At 40.5% G+C, this 15,096-nt stretch overlaps 1 protein-coding gene across 11 annotated transcripts in view; it reads right to left on the minus strand.

The window, feature by feature from the left end:
• The window catches only part of DPF3 (double PHD fingers 3), a 210,376-nt gene that overhangs the window by 23,870 nt on the left and 171,410 nt on the right, over positions 1-15,096 (minus strand). The window lies entirely within an intron of this gene.

Consider the following 15,096-nt stretch of genomic DNA (forward strand, 5'->3'; position numbering starts at 1 on the left):
TAATCATGCAAGTGCTAAATTCTGCTACACATGAAATCAGCACCTGGAATTAAATAAACTAAATCTAAATTAGTATGTCTGTATGCACACATGCACTATCTATTATTCTTGACAATACCTTCCCCTCACTCAACTCCATAATGCAGGAACCACCTTCAGTTGTCCTACTTATCCAGGCTGTTTCCAAATCTTATCACTACATTGTCCATCACATTTTTAGAATCTAATCTCTTCTCATGTCCAGACACAAAAAATATTCATTCAGGACACTGCATAATTAGGGGTGGCTGGGTAGGGTGCCAACTTAGGAGGGGCGCCAAAATTGTCCCCCACTCTAACAACACAAGTAGCCCTGGAGCCTTGGTCTTGCAGCAGCCATTGAGGGCATGGACACCATGCTGCTGTTGTACAAGCAGACCATGCTGCAGTGGTGCTTTTGAGCCCCCTGGCATAGGTAAGACTTCTGCGCTCCTCCCCAGCTCTCAGACACCATGCCCATCCAGCGCTCTCCCAACCCCACACCCTCGTTTTGTCCATAGCACCAACCCTGCTTGTTATTCCTTTGATACAGGACCTCATCATTTCATGTCTTGACCATTATAGTATGTTCCCTCTCAGCTTCTCTGGCACCACATCACTTTCTATTCAAAATAAAGCACAGCTGCTAACACTATTGTTCTGCTTGCATCTCCCTGTCATTGGAATCGCTCCAATAAATTCCTCTCTGACACCACATGAAGTTCAGGTTTCCCATCCTACACCTGAAGGTCCTTCACTGCCTATCCCTGCCATCTTTATCTAGCACATCTATTCTGTCCTTTGCCTTACCAGGGAGACATCAGCTCCATTCTGTGAAGGCTAAAATGAGGGATATGGGAAATAATAATAATAGTGCTTACAGAACATTTATCTTTAATAAAATCTTTTAGCACTGATCATGACACACTTTTTTACAGGAAGAATAAGAATGATTTTAAAAGAGCATTGTCTCTCCTCCCAAGGCTTCCATACCCTGCCGCAGAACTTTATTATCATGGAACAGGTTACAGACAGCCAGATTACTTGCAAGTCCTGAGGACCGGCTCTCTGCGTTCGATTAGGGTTTCTCTCCTTCTAAATTGAGAGATTATCCCAGAGACACCTCTCCTTCCAGCCTCCAAAGTCAGGATCGCCGGCATATTTAGAAACCTCCTTTGTAGTTAGCACGACCCCTTCTAGACTGTCACTGACTGTTCTGAGAGCCAGATCAGGCCTCTAGCACTGGGAGTATATGTCAGAATGCAGTTCACAGTATGAAAATCAAATGCATTTTCTTGCCTATGGTCTCCCGGTTCCCTTCTAATCTAACCTCCCCACTGTCCCTCTGCCTTGCCCAAAGCTCTGTGTTTTTTGTGACATGCTGAAAGCTTCACAGCACAAAAGAGAGATCTCATAGCTGGGCTTCTGCACAACAAGCAGCCCCTGGCACTCCCCCTTCTCAGGGGCTTCCAAGCCTGGTGGAAGACAGGCAGATAGGACACATGTCTGGGTCTAGTAAGGACATATTTCGATTGGTTCAGGTTTGTAACAGAAAAGGTCTGTTGACAGTTACAGGTATTTCTGCAAAGGCCTGTATAAAGCGCAGCGGCTGAAATGACATGTGGGATGGTGCTGTGTGTGACAGGGAGCTGTAAAATGTTTTACTGCATATTTTCAGTGTGTATGCGATTGTGAACTAGGCATACATTTATTTCTATAGTCCTGTGATAAACTGTATTTAGGGTAATCAACACATGCAGTAAAGGGTCCATTAATAATTCTGATGATGCCGGAGTTATAGCAGACTCCAGATCACCCTCCCATTTGTTGTATCCTCCTCTGCAGGCCTAACAGAAGGAAAGAGCAGTAGAAATTTATAGCATTGCTGAAGTCAATAGATAGGACTCTAAAATATACCCAGCGCCGGTGAAGCAGAAAGTGACATGTTTACGTTGCCAGTTTTCTAACTGACCGTAACTGGGTTCTAACTACAACTTTCACTAGGGAACAACTGCTGTAAACAACATATATAGTCAAACCTGCACTAAGCAACCACTCCAAAGAATAGATGGCTTCAAAGGAAAAAATCTTGAATGCTCCTCATCTTTATGGAAATTCAGATCTGGATTCAGACCCGCATTTCAGGTGCCATTGTGTTCAGTTTTGCACCACATCCATGAGGCAGTTGGGGAGGAATGGGGGAGGGGGTATTATCACTTACAAGGGATATCATTAAGTATGCATCCAATGGTGGCGCAGGGTATTTGAAAGGAAGATTTTAGCACAGATGCCTTTAAAACTATTTTAAATCTCTCCAGGCTTCACTGATTGTGTGACTCTAAAGACCAAGAATGACATCAAGGCCAGTAGTGACCAGCTGCATCCAGGCATTCTGTGACCAGTAAAGACCTTACAATGGCTCATTACTGCTTCTTCAATAATGAATTCTGCAGTGCAAGATTAATTGTGACCACGTGCTCTGTCACAACCACTACAGACTATTTAAATTAACAACCCAATCAATAATCCTTTCCAAATGAAAGCAAATATGAGTTTGAGACACAAATAAGCACCAGAGCTTTCTTTACAAAAAAAAATAATGTACAAAAAGCAAAAGGGATTTTTCACCCAGCAAGAGTGCATCTGTCAGACAAAATTACTGTATTTTTTCAGTTCTCTCCTCTCTATTGTCTATATGGTGGTGGGTTGTTTTTTTTTTTAATCAATAGCATCATGAAAACCCCTGGGGCTCCTGGTTACCTTACATAAGAATCTATCCCGTAAACTATTCAGTGGAGTCTTTAAACAACCAGTGATATATTTTTCAGCTATCATGTCCAATGCAATGTCACAGCCACCCCATCCACGTAATGGAAGTTTTACATGCAAATGATTGCAAAACCAAGACCTATTACCTTGCTAAGACTGAATAAGCATTGCTTTAAGAGCTATTTACATGACTCAGTATTAGAAGAATTTCTCAAAAAAGAAAAGAGTAATGTGTGATTCCATCAGTCAGTGCAATTTATTACATTTAATGTACAAATTCAGTCTTCACTTATCTTCCTAAAAATGGAGCCCTCAACTCTTCCAGATACATAGTACTACATGATCTAAGCATTTTAAATATGAGCCAGACCACCCCAAATGACGTTAGTTTAAAATTCGCAAGATTTTATTTTTTTTTAAATGTAGGTCCTATTCTATTTGTCTTCTATTGTTTGAGCCTTTGGGGCACACTTTCCAAGCTTTCCACAGTCAACAATAGGGTTAGAAAGATGGATTTTTAAACTAAAACAATGATTCTCTTGTAATCAGGGGACTCCAGGAACTGGGACTTTAATAAAAAATCACCATATACCTAAAGACTCAGAAATGCTAGTTACATATTTCTGGGGTTTCCACAGCATTTTGCACTTTCAAAGTTCTTCAAATACTTAGGACCTTTTCATGCAAATAAATGGGCCTGGGGACTTAAATGGGACTATTTATAAACATATGTATTTGTAGGATGAAGATCTAAAACACTGATCACTATAATTTCTCTGAGCTCCAGGGAAGTCTCATAATCCCCATTTTACACATAGGGAAGCTAGTGCACATAGACATTAAGGGATGTGGCCATGCCCAGAGAAAGAATCAGTGTCAGAGAAGTGATTAGCATGCAAGAGGTTCATCCCCAGTCCTCAGGACAGACAACATCTGGATTTAGCCTTTTAAATAAGCAAAACATGTTACATGAGTCACTACTAAGTGTTGTTTAATCCAGTCAATATTTTAAGGGGTAAAAAGAGGAAAGCAGTAGCATTAAAAATCTAATGACTACTTGCCAATGACATTACAGTGAGAAAACATGACCTTTTGTTGGAACACACAACAGCAGATTCACTATGCAAATACATTCATCAATGACCCCTACAGAAAGGTGGCAGGCATTTTTCAAGGAGACAATACCAGTGATACAGATATTGCTAACCAAATACAGCTTTGCTACAGAAATAAGTCCTAAATAGTTACTGCTCTTTGCTAGCAGATAGGACAACCTGAATTGGTCAGAGACTAGCTTTCCTGTAATCTAAGGCTAGGTACAGACTTTCAAAAAGCCCAAGGCAGAATCGATCTAAGTTATGTGGTTTCTGTAAGCAGCATAGTTTGGCTCAGTAACAAGCAGAGCAAACACTTGCCCTTTGGTGTGTGTGTGGCAGGGGGGGGAAGCAAATCTTAGACCAGGTTCCACCATTTTTAAACCAGCCTATGTGTGCTGAACTTCTGTTCTGTTATGGGAATAGATCAGTTTCCAATCATTTATACCAGTAAAAGTGCAATGTCTGTACCTGGCCTAATATGCTTCAATATGCCAGTAATTGTGGTACAATTAATTCCTTCAATAATCAATGGAACTCTGAAAGCATTATGCAGTAGCTGAGCATATTGTTTCTATTATTTAATTTCCTGACCCCATATTATCTCCTCAATCAGTATGGACAGAGTTCTAAACAAGCAAGAGAGGGAGCGAGAGCAAGGGACCAAGAGTGGAAGAGCAAGAGCGAGAGAGAGACATTTTTATGCACTGGCACTTAGGAGGTCCAGATAGCTTCATTCAAGAGACAATAGCTTGCTCCCAAGCACTGCCAGTTCCAGTGTAGAAATGCACATAGATCAGAGACCAAGTACTGGTCACAAGTAGAATGAGACCTCTTTTAAGTTTTTGTTCAAAGGATTAACAAAACTCTTATTCCATATGCAAAGTCAATGGGAATTGCATATGTGCAACTGAAGGCAGAACTGGCCTGTGGCCGACAATCAAAATTATACTGGAAATTTTGGGGAAGCTTTAAAGTGGTTGGTTATTGGAAAAGCTCCCTAGTGTGGGCTTTACTATGGTAGCTCATACAGTTTCAAAGTGCTGTGTAGAGTTTCAGTCATGCAAATCCCAGTGCTCATGACAGGAGTAAGTCCTACCAAAATACCTCAGTTTCTTGGAAAATCCTGAGCCTTCAGAAAACAGTCAGCCAAATCTTCTCTTTCTAACTCTGACTGTTCTACACAACATGTTTCCTTCTAAAATGTTTCTAAGCATGGGAGAGACATTTATAGAGAAAATTAGGAATTCATCAACTAAGTTGAATTCTGCCCTTACAATCAAGTACCCCGATAGCAAAGAATTAACTGAGAGCGAAATGGGACTCAAAGGATGTGTGTGAGTATAATATTGATGCATGTAACTATGGATGCATGTAAGTGTAGACACACACAGGACAGAAAATAATTCATGGTGGCATGGTGTGTAATAGAAGATTTATTTGTGAGAGTTTGAGATGACCTACATAACAGTGGCAAAGCCATAAGCAAGTTATTTACTCCCTTCCAAAGGTGTGCTAGTAAAACCCCTTTATATCACCTCTTACTATCTTGTTTTCTGCATATGCCATTTATTCTACAGGAGTTCTACTTTTTAAAACACCCTGAAATATTTTTTAGTGGTATGTTCTTTCTCTCTCTTCAGCTGTAAAGCTAGATTTCCTTTGTATACAAAGAACACCTGTACATGCCTTAGCAGGAAAAGAGGGAAAATGTAATCAGTGGATTTTAAAGGTCTTTAAAATTATCCAAATCTACATTAATATATATATATATATAACACATCATAGTGGCAGAATCCTTTATCTTGATCTAGCTCCAGGGGTACAAGCTGGTGCTGTATGTCTCACTGGACACCTGAGAATCTCTCCTTTCCAAAGCCATAAAGCTGTCATGTCCAATCATACGAAATCATCAGAAACAAACCATACACATCACTGGCACAGAACTGGATACTATACTGCCTGCTGCCCTGGATCTTGAGCCAAAGGAAAATGGAGGAGGAGGGAACCCATGTTTGATAGGGAAATGAAGGACCATTATTTGTTTGGGTTGATTAAAGCTTCAAGGTATAAATCTTGGGGGGTGATAGACAGCCTCTGCCCTAAATTATTCCAGGCTGCTCTAATGTACAACTGCCAGTGGAAATCACCCAGAGAGCTGGCGTGGCAAGAGATTTCCAGAGCACACTGCATTCTGGCTACCTCCCCCCCACTTTGCCATATCATTGTCCTAGGAGTTGTGAAGACAACACCCCACCACCCACAGATTTCCCTAGTCTAAGCAAATCCCCATCCAGCCACTAAGACCTGTTTAAGACCATGCAAGGTCTTCCTAGTATGGCTGGGGATCTGGCCCACAGCTTCAGTGTGCTCATAGATTTGGAATACTACAAATCATCAAGGGGAGACGGTTTGTTAGGCAGAATGAAAGTGAGGGGCAAGGTACAACTGAGGGGAAGGTGTCACCTGGTTCTGCATTTCAAATTACTATTACCACCACTTACATACTGTGGAAGAGAGATAGTAGCCCTGATTCTCCCTCAGTTTACACCAGTTTTACATCAGTGTAACTCTGCTGACAGATTTGCACAGCAAACAAAGTGTAGCTCTACACATGTGCCTGATTCACCACTGCTTTACACCATTGGTAGGCATAAAAGAGCACAAAGCAGTGAAGAATCAGGCCCAACTCATACCTGGCAGTTTCCCACTGCACAAGAGCATGCTCTGCTCATTGATTAATGCCTCCAGCTGTGCTTGAGAAAAGAGAGCTTGATTCACCACTGCGCTGACTTCAGTATAGTTAAACTGTTATAAAGCTGAAGTAACATGTTGGCAAAATAGGCCCCAAGGCTTTGCAGCTGGGAGGTTTATGGGTAGAACCTGCCCTTATATACATGGACTCTATTGTCTGCCCCCAATTTCTTATCCTGAGAAGTGTTCGGCTTCCATCTTTCCCAAACTGACTCTTATTAGACATTGCTGGCTGCTCCGCAAAATGGCTATTTCTTCTCTAAGGAAAAGTACCGTGGAGGCACTCAAATAAGCTTGCATTGAAGCATCAGCTCATTAATGAACTGGATAAGCCGTGCCAGCACTGTACAATTCCTGGGGGTGAATTAGGTCAGAGTGACCTCTAAAAAAAATCCACCAGCCTGCATCACTGGGTGCATAGCATTATGGGTAATGATCTGTTAATTGCCAAAAGGCTGTTCTGCTGCTTACCAATACCAACAGGAAGGAAACCTGCCTTAAGGCATTGCACAGCTTCCGTACGCCAGGGGTTTCAGTAGCAAGAACATACATGCTAATAACTAAAATAAAACAACTTCTAAAGCATGAACTGCCCAGGGATACTGGCAGAGCATGCCACTCCCAGAGTGAGGATCCTAGATTGCTACATCCAGCCTATACACATCCTGGGCATCTGCTGTGTCCATCATTCTTAGTACTGCATTCCTTTCAGTACAAGGTGCTTTTTGTCAAGAAAAACAAGGAAAAGGTACACACAGGAAGGTTGGGAGACAGAAGTAGGACGCTGATCCAGACAGGCTCAATCACTATGAACTAGAAAGCCAGCACCCATCTTGCCTGGGGGACCTTTTAATTTTCCTCCAACAAACTGCAGTGATAAAAACAAAATCCTGAGCTCAGCCCTTGTCACTATGTGCTGCAGTCTCCCCAGCCAGGCCAGCTCACACACCACAGAGCTTTCAATCAACTGGCAAGTTCACCAGCCCTTTCAAAATGAGCAGCCAAGCAAAAATACTTGGTCATAAACACTCGAAATAAGAATGGGAGGGGGGGATACATTTTTTTAAAAGCTTGGTTAAACCAGTGTTGCGTGGTGCATTAAATGGACATCCCCCACAGCCTATTTGCAGCATTGCTATCAGAGGGGACCCAATGATTTCCAGTAGTTGTAAAAAAAAGAATGATAGCAAGAGGAAGGCTTTTGGGAGGCTATGGTCTCGGTAGCTGTTTATCAGGACCTTGAACAACCTCATTTTAAAAATATTATTTCCATCCCTTTTTTAATATATGAGCAAAAATCCAGCCATCTGCTAGAACCAACAACCCTAACTACTGCCCTAATACCTGTTCCTGCTTTAACATTCCTGCTGTTAAACTACTGTGCTAATACAAACAGACAGCAGCATGTCTGCAGGGACTTCTAGTGCTGTCCAGCATACAGATATGCTCAAGGTTATACTTGAAAAGAACAGCTCTCTATTCATGCACCGGACCCTGTCAATGCCATCTGTTAGGGGGGAGTAGAAAGGGGTCCCAAGCACACTGCCGTCTCACCAGCATTTCTCTGCAATTTGTAACTAAAACTGATGATCTCCTGGAACCACAAGTGTCACCCAAATTTTCAAACCCTGAAATGACTTCTTCTCCGAGTTGATAATTCCACAGATGTTTTTGGTTAGACTGTTATAACAACTTTGTTACTATAAAAAGGCCATTTAAAATTCTTTTCAATTGCAAGGGTTGTTTGTGGGCTTTTTTTTCCCCTTCTCTCAAAGTTTTTTTGACCTTCAGAGAATATTCCCCCCGACACTTACAAAGAAGCCTTGCAGTACTGCAAATAGAGCATTACTCCAGAATACAATCTTCACATGAACTCGGTGTTGTAAAAGATGCAAAATGTCATCTAACCACAAACCCAGCCTTAACACTGGCAGTGCAAACTTCCTCACATCAACCTGCCAATATGCCTGTACATGCTTGAGAAACCATTAGGTGTGGGTTAGTAAATTTGCCTGGGCCAGGCAGGCTTTGGTTTCTCTTGTCAGATTTCCAATAGGATCACTATTTTATGATGTATACACCTCCCCCTCAAGTAAAAGTTGGACCAAGTACACCAAACAGGAACTTGAACACAAGGTCCTTCCATCATAAGGGTACGAGATTTCAGCAGTGCAGAGACAGAGGCCCTCTGCACAGGCCTGATTTCACTTATGGGCCATGAAACAATCATCAGACACGAAGGACTTTTGGACAGAAATGAGGGGGTTGTTTTAAATGGTGAATGGAGGTGAAATACTAGCAGTCTTCTCAACCAAACAAATGATCTTGTTAGAATGTATTAAGAACAGCTTCTCATTAATTTGCAGCCAGAATGATTCCAGAAAATTCAAATCAAATGGCAAACTCCAGAAAAATTATTTAAAGTTCATCATTTAATATTAAATAAACTTAAGAAATAACTAGGCAGAAGACCTTTTGCCATTGCATATACAGTAACCTCACTGCTGTTACATGAGGTAACTATGTATTGTACAGGTAGATAAATTCACAAGATGGGTAAATGGTTCATAACCTACACAAACATACACTGTAAATGCAACAGCTCTGGCTTTCCCTTGCAAGCCTGTTGAACTGCTTATAATTTACGCTATTGCTAATCTAGCAGTGTAGTTGTATACTCCCACATAACTAATACTGCATCACTCAGCTAAACACAAACAAAAACAATTCTGAATAAGTTATTTCATTCACTCATTTCAAGGGACTCCTTCAGCTAGTAAGTAAGTAGTATGTTTAAAACATGCTCTCCATTGTTTGTAATGCAATCTTAGAAGTTGAAAAATAAATTTGCACGCTCTTCTAATTTTTCCTTTTACCATTTGGTAAACATATTGCCTGGTTTTCTTTTGCTGCCAAAAAATTAGTTAATGTGGGCACCTTACTTTTTTTTTTTAACTTCAAAATTTCATCAGTATCTCGTGAGAGGTGCTTAGTTAATTAACTTCAAGCTGCAAAGCATCAGTTAGTGCTCATTAGAACTGGGCAAGCTTTTTCAAATACTTTAATTGCCAAGACATCCAGTTTCAAAATAACCAAAACCATTCATGAGTTCCAGTCAAATGCACTACATAGTTTTAGTTAAATGATGTAGAATTTTTTTTTCAACAGGAAGGCAAAATACTTTTAAATGCAATTGAAACAAAACATTTTGCCTTTTTTCATGTCAAAAGTGATTTTTGTTTGGTAAATTACCTTGATTTAGTCTTTTAAAAAACTCATATGAATCCAGGAAGAAAATGTGTTTCACTGGTCATGTCCACATATGCTTTTATGCGCACCTAAACTTAATGCACATTAGTCTAATGCACATTAAGGCGATTTAGGCATGTGTCTACACATGCACATGCTAAGGTGCATTAACACTGGTATGCGGATGACCTGGGACTAAAGTTATTCCCAAGTCAATGGACACACACCACATTAATGTACATTAGCACGTCTACACATCCACTAATGCAACTTAGCTATTCATGCATAAATTTGATACTTGCTTTATGCAGGTATCAAATTTAGGTTCAAATAGTCTAACATTGCCATTTTTAAGGTGCATTAAGGATGCGCACATGTAGAAGCACATCTTTTAATGCGCCTTAAATTGAGCTAATGTGCATTAAATGCACACATGTATACATGTCCACTAAGAAGAAACAAACCCCAAAAGATTCAATGCAAAACACTTTTAGCTCCCTTTTTTCAGTTCAGTTATTTGTGCAGTTAATGCTGACAGTGCTTTTCAGTAAGATGCACCAAAAAGTGGAGTTTGGGGGTTTTTGGAGAAAAATGGCAGATTAAAATCCACTGTTTGTTACTTTAAAACCTAGAAAACAAAAACCTAGAAAACATTTCTATCAAAGTAACATTATTGTCAAAATTTAAGTCACATTAACAAGGTAATTGTATTCATTTAACTTATATAAATGATATTCTTGTCAGCTAAATAGACGGTAGATTAAAAAAAAAGAAATAAATTTAGCCAGTTCCAGTGCAATGGACACAAAAGCTCCTCATTAAACGTACTACTAGCCACGTTCATTCTCACTGCCAAAATGAATTATTGGGCAGAGGCTATCATGAAAATTAAATATCATTTTATTTATTTATGGCTAAAAGGTGCTATCATATAATCCTTTTTGGATCTGTAACTCATAGGTCCCTGCTACCATTTGGGGCTTTTTGAGTTGGTAATAGGTAGTTTTAGTGGTGACTAAGTGCTTACAAGACTCTCATTTAGTCCAGTCTTTCAAGGTTTTCCATATGTCTTTGATTCCTCTTAGTTTAGAGAGACTTAAGAGTGCTTATAACTCTCACATCCTTTTCCTTAGTTCTCAAAAATGCCTTAATAATTATCTTCAAGAGAACTAGCAATATGCCTTTTAAATAATATCAGTGGCTGTAATTCTTATGGTCCCTGTAAGGTCCCTTTAGGCTACCAAAGCAGGATGGAACCTAGTAGGTACCTACATGCTTTTGAAATTTCTATCTGCTTTTTTTGATATTTAAATACCCTTACAAATCTGGCTCATACTGAAGATGGAAAACAGGGCCCTAGGAGCTTGTGTATAAGTGTCATAAGGTTTGTACTGCAAGTTCATTTGTCAGATGAAGCCTACTTCTCCAGGTGAAGAGAGTGTGCAACTGAGAACCCAACCTACTCTTGAATATAATAGCAACCTGAGAATTTCTGAGGGACAGAGTATATGGAAAGGGGTAGATAATAACTTCTCCAATCTTTCAGATAGAAGGCAGGCCTGAGAGACAGAGATAGGCTTCAATGAAGGGAAACTGCTGACCAAGCGCCTGCTGGGTGAAAAAGCTCTTATGATGGAGTGGAAAGACTTTTAAGCCAAGACAGTTATATGGTGGCTGAAATGACTACCTGAGCCTGGAGAAGGGGCTGGAGGGGTTTGAGTGTCATTGCATTAAAATAAACCATACCCATAGAAAAGCAATATTGTGCAAAGGATGGGAGGGGAAAAGAATTTGTCAGTGCCAGACTCCAAACCAGGCTGGATACATCCTGTTGCAGAGGGTGTTCTATGACAGAGGTGGTCAGCCTACAGCTTGATGCCACAAGTGGTACCAGTAGCCTTCTAGTGTAGTACATGGCAGATCAGGAAGGTGGCAGGCAGGACACTGGCAGATACAGCAGGGAACAGAAAGCAGAGAAGCAGACTGGGCAGGGAGCACAGAGTAGGAAACAAAAAGCAGAGCAGCAAATAGGTGGTCCGAGTGGCATTCAGGGAAGGTTTGGGGCTTTATTTGTGACGCCTCCCAAAAAGTCTGGCCCCCACTGTTCTCTGAAGTTCACTATCAGCATATTGTTGTATTACCTGTGTTTAACTGGGTGTCTGATGCTTACAAAAATAGTCACTGCATAGTTCTTGACTTCCTCACATCCAATCGGCTCCTCTTGCCACAAAGAGTTGGCTTCAGTCATAGTACTTGTTCCTGAAATCACAGTGTAACTAATGCCTGTAACTTGACGAAAGAAATGTAAATTGCCAAACTAAGTCTCCAGAAATATTTAAACAAAATTCTTGCCATGCATTTTTAAAACCTCTAATCCATTTCAGAGAAGTTGGTTATATGTGAAAGATATATTCCTTCTCCTTTCAAAATACAACATGGTTGTTGATGCTACGACAATAAACACAGGATGGTGCAGCAGAGTGGACAGAGCATACAATCCAAACAAAAATCTTCCTGAAAAGATCACAGATATTCACAAGAACATTGATATGAACTGGAAGACATGTATTTGCTGTGGTAAGGGCATCAAAGGACAAAAATAGTTCTCTGGTAAAACCAGTGAAATACAGTATAGGGAGGTGTTGTATCTCCACAGCAAGGCACAGCTTTCCATCAGCCAGGAAGTCAAAGAACTGCTCCTTTAAGGAAATGTCGCAAGCATCTGCCCCTCATGGGCAGGCAGCAACAATTAATAGAACTTCAATGCATCATAAGTCAAAATATGTCACCTTTTCCATAACAATTTGCTAACTGGGGCCAGAATATAATTTGTTCAGTGCTACCATACCTCTATCTTAACCTGAAACCTAGTCAGCTGTTTCTAATTGTATTTTAGATTATTATTTTAACAAAGACAAAACCATGCTCCAAAAATCTACATTTAAAAAAAGTGGTAAACTTTCCCCATCAGGGTATAATAAAGAATTACATGTCAAAAGGATGAAAAATAATCCGAATCATAGTTATAAATATATGAGAGGGTAAAAAAATTAATTGGGGTCTTTGGGGAAACACCAATGAGTCAAGGGATGCAATAAGGGGATACACGTCTCTCATCTTATGTCTCAGTGGAGGTAAGACTAAACTTAAATGACCAGGTTGGATGGAACAAAGAAAACAGCACTTGCAATGGGACAATGGAAAACTTAAACAAACACAAGTACCAGTACAGGAAAGCATAAACCTAGTCTCAAGTCAATGAGATTGGTTAATGCTTAAATCCTTTCCTAAACTGGGATACTTCAGCAAGTGGGATCCCAGTCAGGGACCAAGAAGACAGAAGCAGGATGAAGAATAGCACTGAAATGGAGAGAAGGCTGTCACTTCAAAAGAATATTAAAATATTCATTTGAGAGAATAGGAAATATACTCCCACATACTCTGCTAGTTTGATGGCTCTAATGGGCTAAGCTTGATGGGCTCAGTTTTAGCACATAAACCCAAACTTTGACCAGGTGTGCAGCACAGAATGGAGAAAAAAAATCAGAAATGTTATACAAAGTAAAATACGCTTTCTTAGGCCAAATCAAACAAGCAATACCATTTTCCACACAGCTCCTAGAACATACGACCACAACCCGCAGGCTCACAGCCCTCGACATAAATCTCAAAGCTGGGAACAATGCAAGCCCAGTCATGATTATGCAGGATGAAAGCAGCTTCTGGGGGGAAAAATCATTTCCCCTCCTGCTACCTTTCATCAGCGGGAGCCCTTCTAGGCTGAGAGAAAGACCTGGCTAGCTAATATATTATACCTTACCTGGCCCCAAAAGTACACTCAGAATTAGCAGTGCTTTGAGCCAAGGGGGCAGCCAGTGCTCTCTTAAGTTTTGGGTAGTGTCTACAGAATCAAAACTTGCATATAATAACAATGCTGCCTGTAGATCTTACAGGGTTTTTATGTTTAGTGGGGGGGGTTGTTTGCTTGTTTGTTTTTAAGCTACCTTCTAAATGGGACCTTTATACAGAGTTATCTTAGGGTCTTTTTCACAGCATCTGATGACATGAACTGTGGCTCACAAAAGTTTATGCATTTCTGATGAAGTTAGTCTATAAGGTGCATCTCTACCTTGCCTTCTTCTGCCTGCAACAGTAGCTGTCATCTGAATGGGTAACAACAGAAGCCTGAAAAGGTTCACTTAAATGTCCGCTCTTGCTGATCACTCTAATAGAAATATCCAGTAAACCACTTGTCCAGAACCTCTGGTGAAGGAGCAGGAAAGGGGTCAATGGCCCACATTAATTGAGCATGGAAAGGTATGCAACTATAAGCAGTGGAGCCCTTTCAGGTGGTCCCTTCTGTCCTTGATTGGTCAGTGCCCACACCAGCCTTCAGCTGAGTTGGAGCTCAAGGAAGAAACAGGAGCAACTGGAGAAAATCATTAGGCTTCCTATCCATTTTTCAGGGAGATGTAAGGGTCTGCTTTTTTACTGCAGTTTTTCTTTGTCCTTGTCACTGAACAGCTGCCCATCATATTGAATAAGTCAAGAAACAAACTGCTAACTGAAAAAAAATTCTGCATGTGGAAAATGCTATGAAACCAGACAGGGAATGATAAATTCCCTATTGCAGGGATAGAACTTATATGACATAGGAACATTTAACATTCTACAGATGAGGTTTCATTCTCGCCACAGTTTTAAAGATTTTAGTTTAATATATCTGGAGCCCTACTGGATTCATCCCAATTGGAGTCTATAAGACTTCCTCTATAGAATTTCCTCTCATTTACATTGTTTTATTTATCATTAAATCCAGTTTTGGTTCCACTACTCCAGGGGTTCTCTTGTCAAACATCAAAGACCACTTAAGCACTGCATCCAGCTGCTATGATTGCATGTGGCCACAGACACTAAAAAGGTCATATAAAGCCACTGCTGGAATCTGAGTGTGTGAAGGGTAGAAAGGAGAAACCCAACAGAGTTTCATATAAATGGCAGCATGCTTGCTATAGGAAAATGAAGCAAAGGAAAAAAACTAGCCCAAAAGGCTGGTCTTCCAGCTGATCTTAAAGAGTGTCTCTTTTCTCTGCCCTTCCCTATCACTCCTACTACAACAAAAAGCTGTGCCTGGAGTGGGAGGTTCAGTGAAACAGAACAAACTGAACCAAAGGCTTGAAATCGTCACCTACAGTAAGAGGCATGTTGGAAA

This window comes from Crocodylus porosus, unplaced genomic scaffold (genome assembly GCF_001723895.1).
Source record: "Crocodylus porosus isolate Cpor-Errol unplaced genomic scaffold, CroPor_comp1, whole genome shotgun sequence".
Classification (NCBI taxonomy): Eukaryota; Metazoa; Chordata; order Crocodylia; family Crocodylidae; genus Crocodylus; species Crocodylus porosus.